Below are 16,546 nucleotides of genomic sequence, written 5' to 3'. Positions count from 1 at the left end.
CACAAAGCAGTAACCAGTCCCACCATGATGTAAAGCATAGTTGGCAACCTGCCACAGTCAACCTTAAGAACTTGCTGTCTTAGACAACCTAGCTTGACAGTGGAGTTGAGTGTAAACCTCACATAGGCTCTGAACACTGACCCGTAATTGTGTGGCAGAAACATCCGGGACTGCTCTTAGAGAACACTGCCCTTGAGTACCACCAGGGAAGCACGGGTGTGGGCTTTGAGCCTCAGCAGACTACCAGGTGTAAGCTCGTCTGGAGACATGAGTCCAGATCCCCTCAGTACCCACTGTGGTCCTTGCAGTCTATAGTCAAGTGGCTTAAAATGGGTGTTGCTAGAGAACCTGACCACATGGCTACCTGGTCTGGTAAAAAAATCTTCAGTTTCCTGGAGAAGCAAGTGCAGAAGTGGTGACTATATTCATAACTAATTCTAGGTGATGCCAGAGACCAAAATACGGTTGTTTTATTTGCTTCAGAGCAGTTCTGAAAACGCAAGCTCTCACATCCTAGGGGGTGTTGTCTTGGACCAGCTGCTGTTCGGTGGTGAGCAGTGTCAGGTTTATGTTAAAGTTAATCGCAGTGAAGTGAGTGGAATCCATGTGGAAACCTGGACAGGAAAGGTACCAAGATTGGGATTGCCAGTCAAGACAGCTGCTCATCACCAAGCCTGATGACTCAGTTTCTACCCCTGGAATCCACAAGGTGGAGGGGAGAGAATGTTATGCTCTGACCATAGGCACATGGTGGCCGGCATGCGTGCACAAGTACACGTGCGAGTATGACATAAACAGAGGGAAGGTACTCCAGCTGGGGTGCAGTCTAAACGCTTCAGCTGCACCTGATGCTGTAAACGGAAATAGCTACTTACTCCTTAATCATTAGTAACTCTACTTTTTAAGGTAAAGGCCCAGGAATAGACGTTTTCAGCAAAAACTTGTAGGTATTAGTATGTCAAAATAGCTGTAAAGTTTATAGGAGCCCAGGGAATGCAGTTGATACTGAGGGAAAGTAAGGATATGCTTTATTGAACCAAAGGATGCCTAATCCTACAGAGAGAAGACCCCCAACAGTTTATAAAATTAGTTTGTAAACTTGCTTAGCAATTGTCATACCCCCCCTCCCCCACCCCCGAAGAGGAGTAATGCTAAGGATTATCAAAGTAGGATTTTTCACATCAGAGGACAGGAACACAGCTTTTACTCTGCTGGGGGTTGGGGGGTGAGGGACAGGAGTTATAAAAAACGTGGGAAACAAAGGTTTTCATCCGTCATGGCAGGCACAAAAAGAGGTGATGGGAAGGGCAGAAAGTGGGGCAGGATACAGCCCAGCGGCAGAGCAGGGAAGACAGGAGCTGCCCCCACACAGGCTGGTTAGAATCCCTGGGCCATGGCGGCAGCAGGGTGAGGCTTCTGAGGCCCCACCACAGGCAGTGGGTTGCTGGGCGTGGGAGAGCCGCTTTCCTCAATGGTGGAGTCACTGTAAGAGGTAACCCCTCTTGTCAGCATATTGAACCAACCCTAACAGAACTCAGTTGCACACAAGAAGACAGGACCCTAGAAAATGGGACTAGTTTAAGAGGAGAGGTTCAGAGAGTGAGCAAAGGGATGCGGGCAATGAGTGAATCTATTCAAAACACATTGTCCACGTGTATGAAATAGTTCTTAACAATGGGTTAAATTGCCAAAAATAAAGGTCTAATTAAACTAGCTTGCTGACCTCGATATGGAAGGAAAGCTTTTTAAGCTAGAAATGGTTTTTGAATTGTAAAGCAATATAAATCCAAGTAAACAAAAAAGTATTTAGAAGTAGAAATCAAAGCTTAACAAGATTCCTATGAATATATGTTAATATGAGTGTACGATACACTCAATAGGGCTGGAAAGATGGCTCAGGTTAAGAGCACTGGCTGCTCACCTGAAGTTCAGTTGCCAGGAACTACATGGTGGCTCACAACCATCTATAACGAGATCTGCTGCTCTCTTCTGTCTGATGCTCTCTTCTGCCATGGAGGCAAACAAGCAACAGAATGCTTATATACATAAATCTTTAAAAACAAAACATAACGATCGATAAAGGAGGCTTGTGATCCCAGCACGCTGGAAGCTGAAATGAGATTCAGTCTGTGAACAGCCTAGGCTACATAGCAAACCCTGTCTTACCGTTTATATAAACACAAATATTTATTTATTTACAAAGCAATGACAAAAACCATACATAACCTCACAGAGTAGAATCCTCCAACCAGTTGATCCGACGTGGGCCAGTCTCCTAGGAACCCGGGGCATGCGCAGGAGAAGCCAGGGACCCATCCATAGTCACCGCTACAGGGCATGCGCATGAGAAGCCAGGGACTCACCCATAGTCACAGCTACTGTGACAGATTTGGCAAAAAGCCTGGAAGCATCCAAATGTTTGTGTGAAAAGAGAATGGGCGTCTTCAGTGGTGAATATGAATCCACTCTATAACGAGACATGGGTCAAATACTAGCAACAGTGTGGGGTGCACTGACAGCTGCTGAGACTGGTGAGCCGGCTCAAAAGTTCAGAGTTCATACCACCTGTACCTCCGGCACCAGTGCGTGTGCGCGCGCACGCACGCGCAGAATTACAAAAATTGCAGCTTTAGGGTCTGGAGAGATGGATTCAGTGGTTAGAAACACTGGCTGGTTTTCCAGAGGACTCGGGTAAGAATCCCAGCGCCCAGGTGGCAACTCACACCTGTGTAACTTGAGTTTGGAGGGATCTGACCTCTTCTGGTGTCTGTGGGCACCAGGCGTGCAAATAGTGCACAGCCAAACATGCAGACAAACCACTCATCAACTTTTATTTGTTTTTCAAAAAAGAGTTTCTCTGTGTAGCTTTGGCTATCCTGGAACTCCCAGGCTGGCCTTGAACTCAAGATTGTCCTGCCTCTGCCTCCTAAGTGCTGGGGTTTAAAGGTGTGGGCCACCACTTCCCGGCTCATAAACTTAGTCATTAAAAACTCGACCTGACTGTATAATATGATCCTTAGAAAAACTTATATGAACAATTCATCATTTATCCATGATGACTCTTCCACCAAGGACGTGAAACACAAGCACAGCATCACTAGAAGAACGGGGCGGGCTGAGACTGGAGTCAGAGGTGGATAGCCAGCTATCAGTAACAGTGTTTTGGGGCTCTGCTGGGGGAGGGTGGGGGGTGCTTCCAAATGCAAAACCAGGCCTGATACAAAGGTTGTGATTAATGCAGTTTACAGAAAGGAGAAAACAAAAGCTTAAGCTTGAGTGCTTAAAAATAACATGGGAGGAGAAAATGGGAGAGCTGGTTACCAAGGTGTTTAAACAGCAGGAAAGCAAGCATGCAGAACTCGATGAAAAATGTAAAACCTACCAACCTGCTCCTTCACTTTGAGTTTCTCTTCAATTTCCTTCTGGTTAGCTCCAGAAAGACAAGAACTGGAGATCTGGGCAGAGGGAGGCCTGAGGTGGACTCGCGGGACACTGGATGAGGCAGAGAGGTCTTTAAGCACCTCTGGTGGTCTATATTCCTGTGGCCCCTGGGGAGTTACATTGAATTAGGAGACTGCTTGATTAAATTCAGCCCATCTTAAAGCTCTTCTTCCCTTCTGACCCTTGGAACCAGTGCTCATTCCGAACTACAGGTGTCTCCTACCGCGCACCATGTGGGGAATATTAAGGTTTTAATCGTTTTTTTTCCACAGTGGATTCTTCAAGACACCTGTACTTAACGGAATTACCGTTGTTAGTTTTAAAGTCTGACTAGAAAGTAAAAACACCTTTAACAACAGTTCAGATCAAAGTGAGGTAGGATTCTGTTGGTTTCCCGTTTGCCCAGATCTGCAAGCGGTGTATGGGCAGTTCCTTTGGGAAATGTTCGTCCTTAAGAGGCTGGGCTAGAAAGTTGAAGAGTTTGTAAAATTGGAAATGAATTTGACGGTGGATGTTGTAATAGTGGAAGACGTCTCCCCATCACCGCTGTCTGCCCAGTGCTATCGAGCATAGTGGCGCTCAGGCAGGTGGGAAGCAAGACAAATGGCTAGCTGGCGGTGCCACCTCTCGGGGCCTGGAGAGATGGCTCAGCGGCTAAGTGGTAGACTCCAGGTAGGAGCTGGCCAAGTTGCCTGCCGAGTAGCCTGGAATTGAGACAACTGAGAGCTATTTTAAAGGACTTGGTTTGAGACAGCTGCTTGGGTGAGGCCTCCCACAGGAGGCTCTGAGATACCAGAAGCTGGTGGAGCCAACTGGAGCCGTGGAGATGACTCACAGAAGAATCAGCAAGGATCCGTAAACCAGCTGGTGCAAGTCACTCAGATTTGCTTAAACCTCTATCAGGGGGCTGGGGAGATGGCTCAGTGTGTGTGAGGAGGACCTGAGTCCCCGTCCCCAGTGTAGGAAACTCAGAAGTCCACTCTAGAAACCCCAAGACCAAGTTCTCAGCACAGAGATGTATTTAACCAAGAGGGACAAAGGGCAGGGAATAAGAGACAAAGGCAGGAGACAGGATGAGGGAGGAGGGGAAGGGAAAAAGGGAGAGAGGGCAGGAGTATCTGTCCCAGGGGACAAAGGACTGCCTCTGGATAGAGAGAAGACAGAAGTGCCCCGTGGGAAAATGGTGGTTTATAAAGGTAAAACAGGAAACCTTGGGTTAGCATGGGGTGTTTCATTTTAATTGGGCATGTTGATTAGATGAGCCAGAGGGGGCTTTTGATTGCTGGACTTCAGTACTTTGATAGCTGGACCTTGGTAGGCAGCCTCAGGAGGAGGGAGTGGCCGGATAAGGGGGTAGGCCTGGTGGCTAGTGTAAGAATGTAATCTACCAGTTGTTAGCAGGGCAGAGGGAAGTGGGGAGAAGGGCAAAGCCTGCCAGAGCCATGCTGGCCAGAGTCCCTTCACCCCAGCACTCGTGTGCAAACATAGTCTTAGAGCTGAGGAGGTCCCTGAGGCCTAGTGGCCTTCCAGTTCAGTGAGACATCTTGTCCTCCACCCAAATACTAACTAGGCCCAGCCTAGCGTAGCTGCAGAGTTCAAATGAGACAGGCACCCCCAGGGTGGTGTGGATGAAGGCCTTGGCTTGTGAAATAAGATGGAGGTGACAGAGGAAGCCGCTGGATGACCTCTGACCTCCACATGTACACGAGCATTCATCAAGGCACATTAAGGAATGAAAACAAGGCAGTCAACTTCCTTTTGCATTAATTTGACCAAGAGCAAGACCAAATTTGAATTCTCCACTTCTTTCCCTACCTTCCATCTGTCTGTAGTCTAGTTACTGGCCTGTATATAATCTGGTGTGTGTGTGTGTGTGTGTGTGTGTGTGTGTGTGTGTACGATCTGTCAGTCTCTGTTGCCTTTGAGCTGTGCCTCTGCATCTGTGTATGTACCTGCGTGTGTGTGTGTGTGTGTGTGCGTGCGTGCATGTGTGTGTGTGTGTGTGTGTGTGTGTGTGTGTGTCTAATAAAGGGCTTTACTTTGTTTATTGAACAGCACAAAACAAAACAACAAAACATGGTATGGGAAGAGAATGAAGGATTTTTTTGTTGTTTTTTGGGGGGGTTGGTTTGGTTTGTTTTTTTGTTTTGTTTTGTTTTTCAAGACAGGGTTTCTCTGTGTAGCCTTGGCTGCCCTGAACTTGCTTAGTAGACCAGGCTGGCCTCGAACTCACAGGGATCTACCTGCCTCTGCCTCCCAAGTGCTGGGATTAAAGGTGTGCGCCACCACTGCCCAGCAAGAGAATGAGGGATTTTTTTTTTTTTTTTTTTTTTTTTAAAGAAAGTCTTTCACAGAGTTTTAGAAGGGAAGAAATTACTGACCCCAACCGACTCAGTAGCATTCAAAACCACAAACATCTACCAACCAATAATCTGCATGCTGCTTCCAGCATTTCTGGTGGGTGTTTGCTGTAAGGTTGCTTCCAACCTGTTAGCTGCCTTCAGCAAACAGTCATGACAAACGACACACGATGTGCTGGGTCAAGGGTGTGGGGGAGCCAAGGCTGTGTCTTAAGCTTTTGTAAAAGTTGAAATCCGTGGGACACCCAAGACATAGTAAGGTTACAGGGGTATTGGTGTTGTTGTTGTTGTTGTTGGGATTGTGGTTTTGTGTGTGTGTGTGTGTTTGTTTTGTTTTGTTTTTCCGAGACGGGGTTTCTCTGTGTAGCCAAAAAAAAAAAAAAAAAAAAAAAAAAGGATTTTAAAACAAAACATAGCTGAGCCGAGCGACGTGGCACAGATCTGTAATCAGGAGGCAAAGGCAGGAAAATTGCCACAAGTTCAAGGCTAACCTTGGCCAAACAAAAGATAGGGCTGGCAAGAATGCTCAGAGTAAAGGTATTTCTGAGGAGCTGACCGACCTGAGTTCTGTCTCAGGACCCACCTGGTGGAAGGGAAAATCAAGCGCGGCCTGGTGACGCCCCCACACACATAGGCTGCAGTGGTGGGGCTACACGCATGCGCTACCACACCCCATTTCTGCAGTCGCCGGGAGCAAGCCCAAGCCGGTCGGTGAGTGTGCTAGGCAAGCGGTCTGACGCCGTAGCAAGCGTGTGAACTCTCTCCCTGAAGAACGCATTGCATGGTGTTGAAGTGTGCCGTGGGCCGCTAAGAGGAGAGACCATGCCCTAGTGTCACCTCCCACTGCTGACACCTGGAGCTTGCACAGGAGACAATTTCTTTGCTTCTAAGCTCGCCTTCAGCTGATGAGAGGGACCCTGATAATAGCGTGGGAACCAGACAGCCTCCTACACTGATTTATAAGAGCTGAGACTAATGGTAGATCTGTGGGAGGGGAGGCCAGGCAGGTGAACACCTTTGCTGTTGCTCTTCCAGCCTCTGTGCATAGGCATCCAAACTTAAATAAAAAGATTGCCTTATCAAAAAAAAAATAAATAAAAGCCTCAAAATCCAATATCTTTTGCTTCAGTGGCTTTTAGCCTGGAAGAAAACAGTCCACGGTTCCAAGAAGACTGCACTTAGATCTTTTTAATAAAAATGGAATGGCTAACAGCAAAGAATGCTACCCCCTCACATTTGACACAGCTGCATCAAGAGAAGGTGTGGCATTGCCACCCACATCCCATGAGTCAAACTCCTAAAACGCGGCCGTGACAGGCTTTTAAAATCCAGGCAGATCCACAGAATGCCTTTTGATCGGGGTCACACTGGGCCAGGGAGAATGGAAAGGGTGCATCTGGACACACCGGAGGCACGCCCTGCAGTGGTCCCTTCCAAAGTCCCAGCTGATGAGTAGCAAGACGGTGCAGATGCCTCTCCTCCCGGATCAGGTGTCGAGAGAATGGCATTCCCACCCTGGAGGGCACAGAGAAACCATCAAGGCAGCCCCAATGCCAGGCTTTCAGGTAGCGCAGGACGATGAACTCTGCTCCTCAGGGGCTCTCCAGAGCTCTTGTGAGTCAGCCAGTCTTGATGCTTGGTGTGACAAGTGGGAACTAGCTCGATGGAAAGGCTCTGGTATTACAGATGGCATCATTGCCACTTCTACCCCATCCTCTCTGTCAACATAAGGCTCCAGGAAGTCACCACCCTGAAGGGGAGGGCTCCCTGTTTCATGATCTCCTGGTCAGTGTTCTCAGGACAGCTGTCAGGAACAGTGACTGTCACTTGCTAGACTTGACTGTTTCTGGAGGGGCTCACACATTCTGTCACTAAAACCTTTCTCTTGCTCCCCAAGAGAAAATGGCCAAGTGCAACTGCCTATCTGACACAAGAGTCATTCATCCATCCATCCATCCATTCATTCATTCATCTACTTGTTCGTGAGCTGCTCGGTCCCTTAGCTCATCTCTTTGATTCATCATTAATTCACTTAGCATCCAGGAAAGTGTCCTGTCACAGTGTCAGGCCTCTTTCAGGACCTCTTTCAGGGTCATGTAATGTAAAGAGGCTGAGGTGAGGCAGGCTGCTTGACTGAGGTTTGGGCATAGCTATTATGTCTATCCCTCGCATACTAAACAGTCTCCAAAGAAAGTATTCAATCATTTTATTCATCTGCTTCTTTTTTTTTTTTTTTCTTCTGCTTCAAAACTCATCTGTATCAATGGACTGATGATCGCTTGATTGGTTGAGATAGGGCCTCACAGTGTCTCTTAGGCTTCTCCTCAAATCCCTTCCAACCTCCCAGATATCACCACGGATGACTTTTATTTACTTATTTTTGGGACAGATCCTACTTTATAGCCCTGGCTGGCCTGGAAGTTTCTGTATAGGCCAGACTGGGGTTGAATTCACAGAGATTCATTTGTCTGTGCCTCCCGGGTGCTGGGGTTAAAGGATGCACTAGCATGCTCAACAGATGGGACTATTTTTAAGTTTTTAATAGAGCTAGTGATAATTTGGTGCAAGTAATAAGTATTGTTAAACAACACAATAAGACAACATAAGTGGGGGGGGGCACAGAGAAGGGTCTTAATCCTGCCATTGCTGTTTCTTCCAGACCTCTAGCCTTCGGGGACCTGTGGCTCCTGCCCGCATGGGCTTTCTTAGTTAGAGGTTCTCTAGGCTTTATAACAGAACTTGACCTCCCTGCAGGTTCTTCCTAAGCACCCAGTAGATCAGGTCGCTCCTTATTGCTTGTTTGTCCTGCCTTGCTGGGAGGCAAGAGTTCTAAGACATGCAGAATTTCCCCAAGCCGTCCCTTACCTTCCGCTCAAGGAATCTTGTCCCTGTAAGCGCTATTTTCCCTTGGGCCTCCTTAGATTTGGGCCAACGCAGAGAGGCACTGCCCACTCCGGAGGAGCTCAGCCTCTTAGTTAACCCTTCTGCAAATGCCCTCACTGACCTGCCTGTGGGTCCAGATCCAATTAAGTTGACAAACTCAGATTAACCCTCGTATCAATGTAATAAAATTTTCATTTTAACATATGCTCACTATGAAAAATGCCAGAATTTCCCCTAAGCTAAGCTGCAAAGTGCAGTACTTACGTCATGGTTCTGAGCACATGTCAGGAGTTCAGAGACCACACAGTGAGTGTCTGTGGTACTGGATGCTCAGAGCCCCATAGCCCTCTGGAAGGATGTGGTATCCACCCTAAGTACGTTGTCTCCGTTCTTGCTGGTTTTTCTGAGAAGGATTTCCATGCACTGGAAAGAAACTGCTCACTGAGTGGATCCAGATGTGGGCTAGGGAGCCAGAGCACCTGGGCCCAACCCTTGCAAGTATCTGATATAACTAAATGAGGCAGTTCTAGCAATGGCTGCTCACATGAGACACTGATGAGCATCCTTTGCTTCCCCCTGTGTATGCAGTCCCAGTATCCATACTGCAGCAGGCAGACTGGGGAGTGAGGGGGGTTGGTGCTCAGTCAGTCATCAGTACACAAGGCACAGCGGTCACTCTCCATTGCTAGTGAGAACACATGTCAGAAACTTCCCATGTGCTCAATGCTGAAGTGTCTGCAGCCTGTGGCTGGGGCTCAGATTGCTCCATCCTTCCCTCTCTCCCTCTTTCCTTCTCTCCCTCCTTCCCTCCCTCCCTTCCTCCCCTCACTCCAGAAAGGCCAAGGTGAACATGAGCTTCCAGGCCCTGTCAGATACATTGAGTCCCCAAAGATCCGAGCAGTAGCTACAGAAACAACTGGGCTAACCCCTGCACAGGTAGCCTGAGGTGGCCCCCAAATCTGGCCCACCCTCACAGAGACAGAACTTTCCCCCGGGTCTTGGAATGTTTACTAAATAAAAGAGAAAGGCCAAGGAGGCCTGAGAGAGACCCTTCGGTGAAAAAGCACACACAAGACAAGACCTCAGAATTTTTCCAGTGGGCATGGTGGACATTTGGGCATTGTTACCATACATGCTGCCCACTATGGCCTGTTACTCTGTGCGGCTAGACTCATGCCTTTACTGTTCACACAGTGCCACCGGCTGCAGCCTTTACTGAACTGTTCAAGGTGCCACAGGCTGCCATGAAATTTCACACCCCAGGGTGTCTATTGTACCTGCTACCTGCATTTCCCTCTGTCTGTCTGCCTGTCTGTCTGTCTGTCTCTTTCTGTGTGTGTCTGTGTGTGTGCACCTGTGTCTCTCTGTGTGTGAGGGTCATGGCAGAGGGGCCTGTTGGGTGGGTGTCATCTGTCACTTCACCTTGTCCCTTCTCTGTGAACCTGGAGCTAGGCTGGTGGCTAGCTGCCAGGAAGCCCAGCCCTCCTTCTGCCTAAGCCCTGTGTACACAGTGCTGAGCTCGCAGGCACCCACAGCAACCCTGGGCTTTTTGCATGGGGCTAGGGTCCAAACCCAGTCCCCATGCTTGGACCAGCGAGCTCTTACCCACAAGCCACCCTCCAGCCCCTCCTTTCTATTTTGTTGCCTGTCCCTTCATCAGATTGGAAAAACCAAAACCCAGAGCAGAAAGCACTGCCCCATAACTGCCAGGCCCAAAACCTTTGGAGAAGGGAGTCCCATTGGCCAAAGCACTCTCTTGATCAGCCAGTGGTGTTCACATGAGCTCAAGCTAGCAGTGGCCACTGCATAGCTAATGACTTGGGTGACTTGGACTGAAGAATTGTGTGGCTCAATCCACCATTTCCAGGATGTATGTTGATCCCATAAACACTGGTCAGATAGTGGTCAAACAGAAAACTAAAAAGAAAGCAAGCACCATGAATTTATGAGGAGTTTAAGCTTGAGGCCATGGTAGCCATTTTGGGGTCATTCACAAACTATTGAGCTAACTAAGTTTATTGAATAGGGAATGATAGAGACACTGTTTTAGAAGTGAAGAATGGGGGAAGGGAAAGGAAAGGAAGGGAAGGAAAGGGAAGGGAAGGGAAAGGAAAGGGAAGGGAAGGGAAGGAAAGGGAAGGGAAAGGAAAGGAAAGGAAAGGGAAGGAAAGGAAAGGGAAGGGAAAGGAAGGGAAGGGAAAGGAAGGGAAAGGAAGGAAAGGGAAGGGAAAGGAAGGGAAGGGAAAGGAAGGAAAGGGAAGGGAAAGGAAGGGAAGGGAAAGGAAGGAAAGGGAAGGGAAAGGAAGGGAAGGGAAAGGAAGGGAAGGGAAAGGAAGGGAAGGGAAGGGAACTTACTGTTGATCTCTAGATGTCCCAGTGTCTGGTTCCCAGTGCATTCCCACAGCCCCTTGGTCCTCCCACTAAGAGAGCTTCTTTCTCAGTTTTGCTAAGTGACAAAAAAATTCTTTTTATTCCTTAAAGCCAAAAAGTCTTGGTCAACACACTGTCCTTTGAAAGAAACCTATATTGGCTGTCCCCTTGAGTTATAAGGTGACACTAGCTCCATCTTAAGCCCCCTCAGCTCTGTTAATGGCTTGTCATAGCCTCTCACTGTCACTCAGTTGTCCCTTTACTGTGATAATTCCCTCTCTGTGATCTGTCTTGTAATCCCAGCTCCCAACCCACTATCACTTTTCTGTTCCATAGATGATTGTTGTTGGGAATGAAATGTGCCTAGTTTTTTGGTCTCCAATAAGAATGCTTTACCAGGGGCTAGAGAGATGGCTCAGAGGTTAAGAGGATTGTCTGCTTTTCCAAAGGTCCCGAGTTCAATTCCCAGCAACCATGTGGTGGCTCACAACCATCTATAATGAGATCCAGTGTCTTCCTGTAAGTAACCCCTCAGCAGTGCTCCTGTCAGTGAGCCCAATAAAACTCAATTCACCAAGTAGGATTGTGGTCTGTTGTTGGAGTGACATTTTTGTGCACTGTGTATTCAAGGGTATTTTGTTGTTGTTGTTTTTGGAGACAGGGTTTCTCTGTGTAGTCTTGGCTGTCCTGGACTCGCTTTGTAGACCAGGCTGGCCTTGAACTCACAGTGATCTGCCTACTTCTGCCTCTCAAGTGCTGGGATTACAGGTGTGCACCACCACGCCCTGGCACTGTGTATTCAAATGCTGGTTTCTGTGCTGAGAGAGATCTGGTTCCCAGCCGGACTTTTGTCTTATGAAGCAGCATCTCCTGTCTTGGTACTTTGTAAACATTGTTCTCTGTCATCTTCTGATTGGTTGAATAAAGATCTGAACAGCCAATAGCTGGACAGGAGAGAATGAGAGGGTCTCAGGTGAGGACCAGAGAGATGGGGACTTACCATCTAGACATGACTGAAGAAGGAGGTACCAGGTGAGACTAGGATGGCAGGTAATGGGCCACATGGCTGGAATGGGCCAGGCCAGAACTGTCGGGTTAGAATAGCTGGTTGTCTGCCCAGCTACAGTGCCTGAAGCTCTTAATAAATACAAAGATCTCTGTGTCATTCTTCAGAGGAAGGGTGGGCACAGAAAAACCATACATTTGCAGTCTGTCATGCGTTCCCTGTCTGGGGTGAGTAGATTTTGTCTCCCCAGGAAAAGTTTTGACAAATGCAGACCCTGTCTTACAGCTCCCACATGGGAAAGCAGCCTTAAGTTAGCATAATATAATCATCATCATCATTATTACCATTACTACTATTATTATTTTACCACTACTGTTAATTTTGGGAGGGGCGAGGGTTGAACTCACAGCACATACATGCTAATCTCAGATTGAACTACAACCAGACCCCCAAATTACAATATATACTTCTTGTTTTAGTCTAAGGCTTCGCAGCAGTGCCTTTGCCAGCACAGCCATCTTGCTGGTCCAATACATTTGGTTTTGGTTTCTTTCTTTCTTTCTTTCTTTTTTTTTTCTCTGTGTAGCCTTGGCTGTCCTGGAGTCACTTTGTAAACCATGTTGGCCTCGAACTCACAGTGATCTGCCTGCCTCTGCTTCCTGAGTGCTGGGATTAAAGGCGTGCACCACCACACCTGGCTACATTTGGTTTTATATTTCATAAAATCCACCAACTCTTTTTTTAATCAAGGTGAAATTCACATACATTTGCATAATATAAAATTAGCCATTTTAAGGTGAAGGCAGTCACACCTAATGTGTTTGAAATGTATGCAAACACTGCCTCCATAAAGCTCTGAAACACATTTCACTGTGAGGAAAGGGAACCCTCTAAGTGGTACCTCGTTGCCCTCCACCAGCCCGGGGACACCCCAACCTTCATTCTCAATATCCTTATCTGTCGGTAAATGGCATGGTTTTTTTTTTCTTTCTTTCTTTCTAAAATATTGTGTTAAGGTGGGTGGAGAGACCGCTCACTGCTCTTACAGAGAGCCTGGCTTCTATTCCCCAAAACCCACATGGAAGTTCAGAACCAGGTTCCGGGACCTAGTGCCCTCTGCCAACTCCTGAGAGCACCAGGCACGAGTATGGCACACACATACATACATGTAGGCAAAATGCTTTCACATATAACATAGTAAGAAATAAATGTTCAAAAAATATGTATCATGTTAACACATTTTGTAAGAAATACCATCATGGCCATTTGAACCTTACAGTTCAGTGGTGCTTTCACACAGCCGTGAAAAGGGTTCAAGAATTTACTCTTTATACAGGAAAACACACAGTTCTCTTTCTTTCCCCATGGCCTTGAGCACCACTCGACCGTCCGTGTCTGTGAATTTGACTATTTTTGATTCCTCTGTTAGAAGACTGGAGAGTCTACGCCATCCTGGCCAATAAGTGCAGTCATACAGTGTGTGGCCTTTTCCAGGCCCATCCATAGAACATATATCAACATTCCATTTGTTTACTTGCTGAATAATATTCTATTGTGTGGACATACCTCAGTTCCTCTATTCAACCTCTGGTTTGCATTAAGGTTCCTTCTACTCTTTTTACTACTACGAGTAGTGCCATAGACTTATTTCTAAGGGGTTTTGTATTTTATATTTTCATTCTTTATCTAAAAGTAGAACCTGAGAGCCCTATGCTTAGCTTCCTGATAAGGATGATGATTTTGACTTCTGCTTTAATTTTGGATGTTGGTTTATTTTGTTTTTGGTGGGGACAGGGTTTCACTGTATAACACAGCCCTGGCTGTCCTGGACTCACTTTGTAGACCAGGCTGGCCTCGAACTCACAGAGACCTACCTGCTTCTGCCTCCTGAGCACAGGGATTAAAGGCTTGCATCACCACACCTGGATTTTGCCTTGAGTTTTGAAAAAGAGTCTTTCTGTGTAATCCAGGTTCTTTTCAACACAAAAGCCTCTCACCTCAGCCTCCTAACTGTTGGGATCACACAGGTTACCTTGCCAGGCCATGTTTAGCCCCGTAAGGTCTCTGATGGCTTCTTTAGTCATCCTAAATTTAGCAGACCGTAGTCCACTCAACAAACTAAGAGGGCAGTCCCACAGCTCAGGAAGAAGGGAGCAGACAGACTTCCCTTTCATTTGTAGGAAGAGGTGGAACCCACCCTGGTGAGGGACTCAGAAATTGTGTGAACACTGAGTCATCCTAATGATGCTCTGAGAGTGGGAAGGCAGCGCCACATTCAAGGGTCAAAGGTCAGGGATTCTGAATTGCCCTTAAGGAGCATTTTCAAGGAATGCCCTGAGTCAAGTAGAAATGCCTGCACTGAATGCAATTACCAAGGTGCCCCGGGATGGCTGGCCATTTCTCCAGAGGGGATCTGGCCATCAAGAAGAATCAGGATGACATCAGGACCAGAGTGTGCAGAAAATCAAGGCTTCCTGCTCTCCAGCCAGGCACAGAGCACTATCCCATCAGCTCTCATCGCAGTGCTCCTCACCCATTTCAATCACTATAATAAAATATAGATGGTATGGCTCAAAGAGCAAACCGTTCTCAAGGAGCTGAGCCGACGGATCCAGACTGTGGCAAGATTTCCTGGCCTACAGATGGCTAGCCTTCCTGTGTCCTCACACAAGGTCGGGAGAGTTTCAATTCCAGCTTTTGTCCTTATAAGGACATTCACCCCATCATGGGGCCCAACCCTCATGACTTCATTTAGTCCTGATGACAAACGGTCCGTCTCTGAGTATCATGGCGTCAGATATCAGAGGGCCTCAAAGTATGAGTGGGGATGGGGTACAAGCATCAGTGCCTGAAGATATTGAGGTCTCCGTTACATAGTTAGAGGCGGGCCTGGAAAGCAAGTATGCTTGCCCAAGTCATGGCATTGAAAACTGACCAGGCTGGAATTGGATCTGAACTCCAACCATCTGGTGCTCCTGATCTCTCTTAACCACTACTGGAAAGAATCGCAAAGGTTGGGCTCATGGCAGGCACAGAAAATGGTTTCCTATCCGCATACTGAGGAGCAGGGAACTGGGAGTCAAAACGATCTTGAACTTCACCCAAGTCCAGACCAAGAAAAGTTGAGGCCCAGAGGTGCTGCTTGCCAGGGCAGAGCTGGGAAGAAAAGCCCTAACCCCTGTCTCACACTTGCCCCACCCCAGGCCAGGCTGGCCACAGCCCTGACCAGTCTCCACTCTGTTCAATGATTCATGCTCTTGCTGCTGCCGGCAGTCTGTGTCACTGCCCACAACCAGCTCACACCCCCACTCTTCCCACTTGGAGACACTGAAATGACAAGCCAGATGATTCTATAAGACTGTTTTTTAATGTCATTTTAATATTAGGAACGAATCTGCTTAGCTGTTAAAAATGGGTAAATTTGGACTTAGTTGGGTGCCCACAGCATCCTCAACTCCTCTGGGACCAGTTCAGGCAACTCCATAAGCCACAAGGTTTGGTGTGGTGTGGTGTGGGGTGTGTGTGTGTGTGTGTGTGTGTGTGTGTGTGTGTGTGTGTGTGTTGGGGGAGGGAGGGCAGCAGGTCCCCTGCTTGGTGCCTGCTCGTCAGCTGGCTCTGGGGAGAATTCAAAACAAAACTCACCCTTGATAACTTATTTTTCTTTCCCGAACCACAGATTTCTTACTTGTAAATTAGGAATGATGTGATTTACCTCAAAACTGAGGCATGGTGAAGACTCAGCAATTAAATAAAATGAAGTGAAGCTTGTGGACAGGCAACCTGGCACTGTCCACTTGTAGGTTAGCCGGTTCGTTTTCAGGGACTACTGACCACTGCCAAAATTAAACCACGCAAGGAGCAAGAGTCTTGACCTTGGTGATGAAAACGCTTCAACACAAAGATGATGTTGGATTTGACACAACCTTGGCAGGCACTGAGGCTAATAGGTATGGCAGAGACTCCATCTGCTGCCCCAGGGAGGCTGCCATGGAGGTGGAGACCTGCCTTGTACCTTTCCTGCCTGGCCCTTTGTCCAGCTGTCTTTTTTCCTTTCATTCCTTTATTCCCTTTAAGGAATCAGATGCCTTGATATGGCAGGAAAATGGAGCAAACAGAAACCCTAGGGGTCAGAGTCTCTCACCTGGGGTTGCCTGTAGGAACTGGAGCCTGTCTCCACTACTTGAGCAACTGCCATGCAGGGAATTTATTGCAGTTATCTTTACCTTTGCATCTTCATCTGTAAAATGCCCAGGGTCATGACTTCTGTCTCACCAAGTTACTAAGAAGAATACAGAATCTGCTGCCTGCTGCAAGATGTATTGCCTGAGAACACATCATTCACCAGAGTTGTGCTTCTAAGAATAGTTGTGAGGCACTCGGGAGAACTGGCTCCACCCCTCACCTGGGCAGCACAGCAGGGCTGACCTTGATGGCAAGGGGAGCTGGTGAGCAGGCCACAAGGGTATGAGCGCAGGCGAGCTTTCCA

This window comes from Acomys russatus, chromosome 17, assembly GCF_903995435.1.
Source record: "Acomys russatus chromosome 17, mAcoRus1.1, whole genome shotgun sequence".
NCBI classification, from domain to species: domain Eukaryota; kingdom Metazoa; phylum Chordata; class Mammalia; order Rodentia; family Muridae; genus Acomys; species Acomys russatus.
The sequence above is the reverse complement of the archived record's forward strand: the minus strand, read 5'-3'. Positions refer to the sequence as shown.